This window comes from Aegilops tauschii, chromosome 2 (genome assembly GCF_002575655.3).
Source record: "Aegilops tauschii subsp. strangulata cultivar AL8/78 chromosome 2, Aet v6.0, whole genome shotgun sequence".
NCBI classification, from domain to species: domain Eukaryota; kingdom Viridiplantae; phylum Streptophyta; class Magnoliopsida; order Poales; family Poaceae; genus Aegilops; species Aegilops tauschii.
Window position 1 is genome coordinate 102,618,473 of NC_053036.3, and position 6,669 is coordinate 102,625,141.

The following is a 6,669-nucleotide window of genomic DNA, read 5'->3' on the forward strand; positions in this document are numbered from 1 at the left end:
AGTTCTAGGGTGTCTTGGGGTCGACGAAACCACCTAAAACTATCATCTAGGGTTTGGGTGGCTCGGGGTCGACGAAACCACCTAAACCAAACATCTAGGATTTTGGGTGGCTCGGGGTCAACGAAACCACCTAAACCTATCATCTAGGGTTTTGGTGGCTCGGGGTCGACGAAACCACCTAAAACAAGCATCTTGGTTTTCTATGGCTCGGGGTCGACGAAACCACCTAAACCTATCATCTAGTGTTTTGGTGGCTTCGGGCCGACGATACCACCTAAAACAAGCATCTTAGGTTTTGGGTGGCTCGGGGTCGACGAAGCCACCTAAAACTATCATCTAGGGTTTTGGGTGGCTCGGGGTCGACGAAACCACCTAAACCTACCATCTAGGGTTTTGGGTGGCTCGGGGTCGACGAAACCACCTAAACCTATCATCTTGGGTTTTGGGTGGCTCAGGGTCGACGAAACCACCTAAACCTATCATCTAGGGTTTTGGGTGGCTCGGGGTCGACGAAACCACCTAAACCTATCATCAAGGGTTTTGGTGGCTCGGGGTCGACGAAACCACCTCAAACATGCATCTTGGGTTTTAGGTGGCTCGGGGTCGACGAAACCACCTAAACCTATCATCTAGGATTTGGGTGGCTCGGGGTCGACGAAACCACCTAAACCTATCATCTAGGGTTTTGGGTGGCTCGGGGTTGACGAAACCACCTACACCTATCATCTAGGGTTTTGGTGGCTCGGGGTCTTCGAAACCACCTAAAACAAGCATCTAGGGTTTTGGTTGGCTCGAAGTTGACGAAACCACCTAAACCTATCATCTAGGTTTTGGTGGCTCCGGGTCGACGAAACCACCTAAACCTATCATCCAGGGTTTTGGTGGCTCGGGGTCGACGAAACCAACAAAAAAGCACTTAGGGTCTAGGGTGGCATCAAGGGTTGATATATGGAGGCACTAACAGAAACAACCAACAAAAACAACCTAAAACAAGCATCAAGGGTTGATATATGGAGGCACCATAACATAATAATATAAGCATTTAAGCATCACTCTAACATAAGTTGTTGTTCCTTTTGCAAATGCCTTTAAGCATCTAGGCATCACTATAACATAAGCATCTTCCAATGCTTGATATATCATCATTTTTAGTCTAACAATCAAAGAAAACAATACTTACTGGAGTTGAACAAATTATAGGCATACACAACCATTGTTCACAATACATAGTGGAGTTCAAATGCACATTCCATCCTTTTCTCACAAAAGGATGAATAGCTTAACTACTAGGTACATAAACAGCCAGAGTTCACAATTAGTAGAACCATACATTACACAACCATAATTCTAAGTTACTAGGTCATTGCATAGCCATCCTCCCCAAAAGGTATGCAATGCCCACAAAATCTCACATTCATCTTGTTCAGTTCTGTAAGATGGCCTAGATCCCCTTGATCTTCTCCTTGAGCTTCTCCTCTCCCTTCATGAGCTCAACAATCTTAAGCTCTAGCATATACTTCTCTTCATTATGCTTTTCCTTTCCTTTCAGCAGATTAGCAACTTGAAACATCAACTCTAGCTTCTCTTGGGTGAGCTTCTCCTCAACCTTTGTGAACTCTGCATTCTTTAACTCCAAATTCATCCTAGCCTCAAACAGCAATTCCTTCTCTTTCATATTCTTCAACTTCAAGTTCTGGATGACAGTTGCTTGAGCACTTGTCTGGTTGCACAGGAGTTCATACTTCTGATTAAGCTTCTTTATAACTGCATCTTTCTTTGCCATTTCTGCCTTCATACCAACCACCAATTCAACTCTGCATTGGTGCTGATATGTGATGTTGGACTGCAGATATTTGAAACCCACAACCCTATCCTCCTGCATATCCACAAGTTGATGCAGATCTTTCACTAACTTGTCATAGTCTACATCCAGCTTGTTCTTTTCTTCTGTCAGATGGTGAATAGTTAAAGCACTTTCAAGATTATCATTCACCCTAGCAGACTTGCTCTCTTCAACCATTTACCGAAGCTTCAACAATGCATTCTCCATTGTTGGGGGACACTGCTCATCAACCCACTGAACAAACCCACAATTATGACCTTCATGGAAAAATAACAAGGGCAAAATATAGAACATTTAGTGATAACACATCCAACTGTTAGTTCACAACCTAGCTAAATACAATACATTACCATGTGAACTCTCACTCCCAAATGATAATGCAATACAACTACTATGAGTACTAAGCAACAGTTAGTTAATGGCAGTAGCTAATGTTGGTACTGAGCAACACTGAATTTGCACAGGCACGTGCTAACCAACAGGAGCACATTGTAAGATAAGTTAATGTAATCCTACAATGGGTGATCGGTACATATTTCACAGAATAACACTCCATTGAACTTAGCATGTGCTAAGCAACAAGAGCATATATTTAGCAGAATAACCAACTTAGAATTGACCATTAATACAATGAATCCTACAATGTGCACTACCATTGAACTACTTTGCCATATATCACTAACAATGGGAACATAGACATCACTGAATCAAGGTTATCAAACCAGACTACATTAGCCTAGCTAAATACATACATTAGCCTGCAGTAACACAGTAGCTACTGTGTAACACCCGGATAATTAGGCTACAGTAAACTCTCCTGATGATGCCATGTCATCTCTGTTCCTGTTCAAATTCAAAAAAATGAATTAGTGACAAACACCCAAAGTTTTCAAAAGTCAAAACAAAAATGTTCGGTGGGTGCCAAATATTGCACTGGTAATTATGGTGAAGTAAATACATTTTTAGAAAATGTCTAAATACTTAAATTGAGTTAAAACATAAAAGACAATAAATAAGAGGAAAAAAATGAAAATAAAACAAAAGGAAACGAACCCCCCCCCTCTTGGACCAGACGGCCCAGCTAATAGCCAGCTAGCCGACCGGGCCAGCCGGCCCGGCCCGCCTCCCCCTGCCGCCTCCTTTCCCTGTTCCCCCGACCCCGTGTCAGAACAGGGGCGCGCTCCCGCCCGACCACCTCGCCGGCACCGACGCCGGGGAGGATAAGGCCGCCACGCCCCCGCCTCCTCGATCCCGCCTCCCACTGGCCCCCACTCTCGCCTTGGTTCCTGCGCCTCTCCCACTCCCCTCCAGATCCACGTCTGCCGCGCCTCACCGAGCGCCGCCGTCGCCATGGCTGCGCCATAGCCGCGGCCACCAGCCACCCCGCGCCTCGCCAGCACGTCCACGAGACGCACTGTCGTCCTCTACCTCGTCTACGCCTCGCCATCGAGCTCGAGGAGCACCGCACGGTCGGGATCGAGCTCGTCCCCATCTTCTCTGTCGCCGGTGACCGCCATCGTCTCCGGCCACATCGGCGCTCCTAAGCTGCCGCAGGCTTTTCGTAGCCGCTCGGTGAGCTCCTCCCTCCCTCCATTCTTCTCCTCGCACTGCGTGAGTCTCCCTAGCTAGCTCGTCGCCGTTGCTTTGAGCTCACCGCCGCAGATCACCTCGCCATCGTGGCCACCGTGGCCCGAGCTCGCGTCCGAGCTCGTAGACGAACTCCTAGAGCTCCCAGGAGCCCAACGAGCCCAAACACGTGCCTCCCCGTGCCTCCTAGCATAGCCTCCGTCGAGGTCCCATCCGCGCGGCCGCCATAGCTCGTCGTCGGTCCCGTTTCCGGCGACCTTTTGGTCTGGCACCACCACCAGTCGACGCGGAAGGCTTCCACGGTTCGAACGCAAGTTGTCGCGCGCGGTTTGGTACTTCGTAGCGTGATCTCGACGATGTCCCGAAGGCCACCACCGCCTCCACTCGCCGCCGGCGAAGATTCCGGCCGTTACGGCCCGCGCCACCACCACGGTTCGATGCGGCCCAGCCTCACCGTTCGAACGCGCCCGACCACGGCTCAAATGGTGCGCCATAGCGCGATTCCGGTCGTCTCCGGCGTTCGGCCGCCGCGGATGGCCTCGCCGGCGTTGCTCCGGCGCCGGCGCTGACGTGGCACCGGCGGGGCCCGCCTCTGGGTTGCTGCCCGTGGGCCCCCTGGACTTAGTTGACCACGTTGACCGTTGTCAACTATGCTGACTGGGCACTCGGTGCCACTGACACGCGGGCCCCCACCACATAATTAACCTAATTAAAACATTTTCCTAAATAAAAGTAATTAGCTAAACTAGTGAGTCACTGACTGGTGGGGTCCAGTCACTAATTAGTCTGTTTAAGTTAAAATGATCTGTTGTTAGCCCACTGCCAATGACAGGTGGGCCCTACTGGTCAGTTTGACCTGGTCAACCGTACTGTTGACTGCTGACATCACACATACGTCATGCTGACGTCATCCCATACTGTTCTGGATAATGTTGGATTTAAATAAATAATTGTATTTACTGTTCCCCCCCCCATCTTCTCTCCGGTAGACTACGAGACCGACGCCGCTGCTGGTTCCCCGACCGACTACGTTGTTGACGACTCCTCCTTCTTGCCAGAGCAATCAGGCAAGCCCCCCCCCCCCTTGATCACCAGATATCGCCTATTCTTCTCTATACTGCTTGCATTAGAGTAGTGTAGCATGTTACTGCTTTCCGTTAATCCTATCCTGATGCATAGCCTGTCCTTGCTACTACTGTTGTTACCTTTACCTGCAATCCTACATGCTTAGTATAGGATGCTAGTTTTCCATCAGTGGCCCTACATTCTTGTCCGTCTGCTGTGCTATACTATCGGGTCGTGATCACTTGGGCGGTGATCACGGGTATATACTTATATACTCTATACATGATACCTGTGGTGACTAAAGTCGGGTCGGCTCGTAGGAGTACCCGCGAGTGGGTCTTTGTGGCGGAGCGACAGGGCAGGTTGAGACCGCCTAGGTGAGAGGTGGGCCTGGCCCTGGACGGCGTCCGCGGGTACTTCAAAATAACACGCTTAACGAGTTCTTGGTATTTGATCTGAGTCTGGCCATTTGGTCTATATGTACTAACCAACTACGCGGGAACAGTTATGGGCACTCGACGTCGTGGTATCAGCCGAAGCCTTCGTGACGTCAGCGACTGAGCGGCGCGCGCCAGATTGGACTGGAACACCTACTAGGCTAGGTCTGCTTTCGGCCGTGTTCGCAACGTGCAGGTGTGCAATGGGCGATGGGCCAAGACCCCTGCGCCATAGGATTTAGACCGGCGTGCTGACCTCTCTGTTGAGCCTAGGTGGGGCTGCAACGTGTTGATCTTCTGAGGCCGGGCATGACCCAGAAAAGTGTGTCCGGCCAAATGGGATCAAGCGTGTTGGGTTATGTGGTGCACCCCTGTAGGGAAGTTTATCTATTCGAATAGCCGTGTCCCTCGGTAAAAGGACGACCCGGAGTTGTACCTTGACCTTATGACAACTAGAACCGGATACTTAATAAAATACACCCTTCCAAGTGCCAGATACAACCCGGGGATCGCTCTCTAACAGGGCGACGAACGTAGGATTATGCTATGCGATGCTACTTGGAGGACTTCAATCTACTCTCTTCTACATGCTGCAAGATGGAGGCTGCCAGAAGCGTAGTCTTCGACAGGACTAGCTATCCCCCCTTATTCTGGCATTCTGCGGTTCAGTCCACCGATATGGCCCTTTACACTTATACCCATGCATATGTAGTGTAGCTCCTTGCTTGCGAGTACTTTGGATGAGTACTCACGGTTGCTTTTCTCCCTCTTTTCCCCCTTTCCTCTCTACCTGGTTGTCGCAACCAGATGCTGGAGCCCAGGAGCCAGACGCCACCGTCGATGACGACTCCTACTACACCGGAGGTGCCTACTACTACGTGCAGCCCGCTAACGACGACCAGGAGTGGATAGGAGGATCCCAGGCAGGAGGCATGCGCCTCTTTCGATCTGTATCCCCGTTTGTGCTAGCCTTCTTAAGGCAAACTTGTTTAACTTATGTCTGTACTCAGATATTGTTGCTTCCGCTGACTCGTCTATGATCGAGCACTTGTATTCGAGCCCTCGAGGCCCCTGGCTTGTATTATGATGCTCATATGACTTATTTATGTTTTAGAGTTGTGTTGTGATATCTTCCCATGAGTCCCCGATCTTGATCGTACACGTTTGCGTGCATGATTAGTGTACGATTGAATCGGGGGCGTCACAAGTTGGTATCAGAGCCGATTGCCTGTAGGAATCCCCCTTTCCACACTCCTTGGCCGAAGTCGAGTCTAGACATTACAAAACTTTTACTAACATGGCTGTGTGTCTTACGGGCCCACATCACCATTGGGTGGTACTAGGATCTTTTACTCCTCGACCTTTACTCTGGGACTCTGAACTCTCTTCTACTCGGGTTAAACGAATTTACTAACTCTAACACTAGGATCCCGTGACCACATTCACCCCAAAGTTGGATAAGCCATAGTTATTTCTTAGATTGTATTTTGAACAATTACCACACTGTCATTTAACTCCTTTGAAACATCTTTGCTTTCAGATGGAACCCACGAGGCAGGTCGTGCGCCACACGACGGCCATTGGTGCCTCGGGATCACCTGCTGTGCTAGCTGAGATGATGACCTATCTGGGTTATCGCTGGCACCCTGAGTACACCGTCTACGAGGAGTACCAGGACTTTAACCAGGAGCAGTACCGTTCCATCGTCCACCTCTACTCTTGGGAGTATGACTCCAC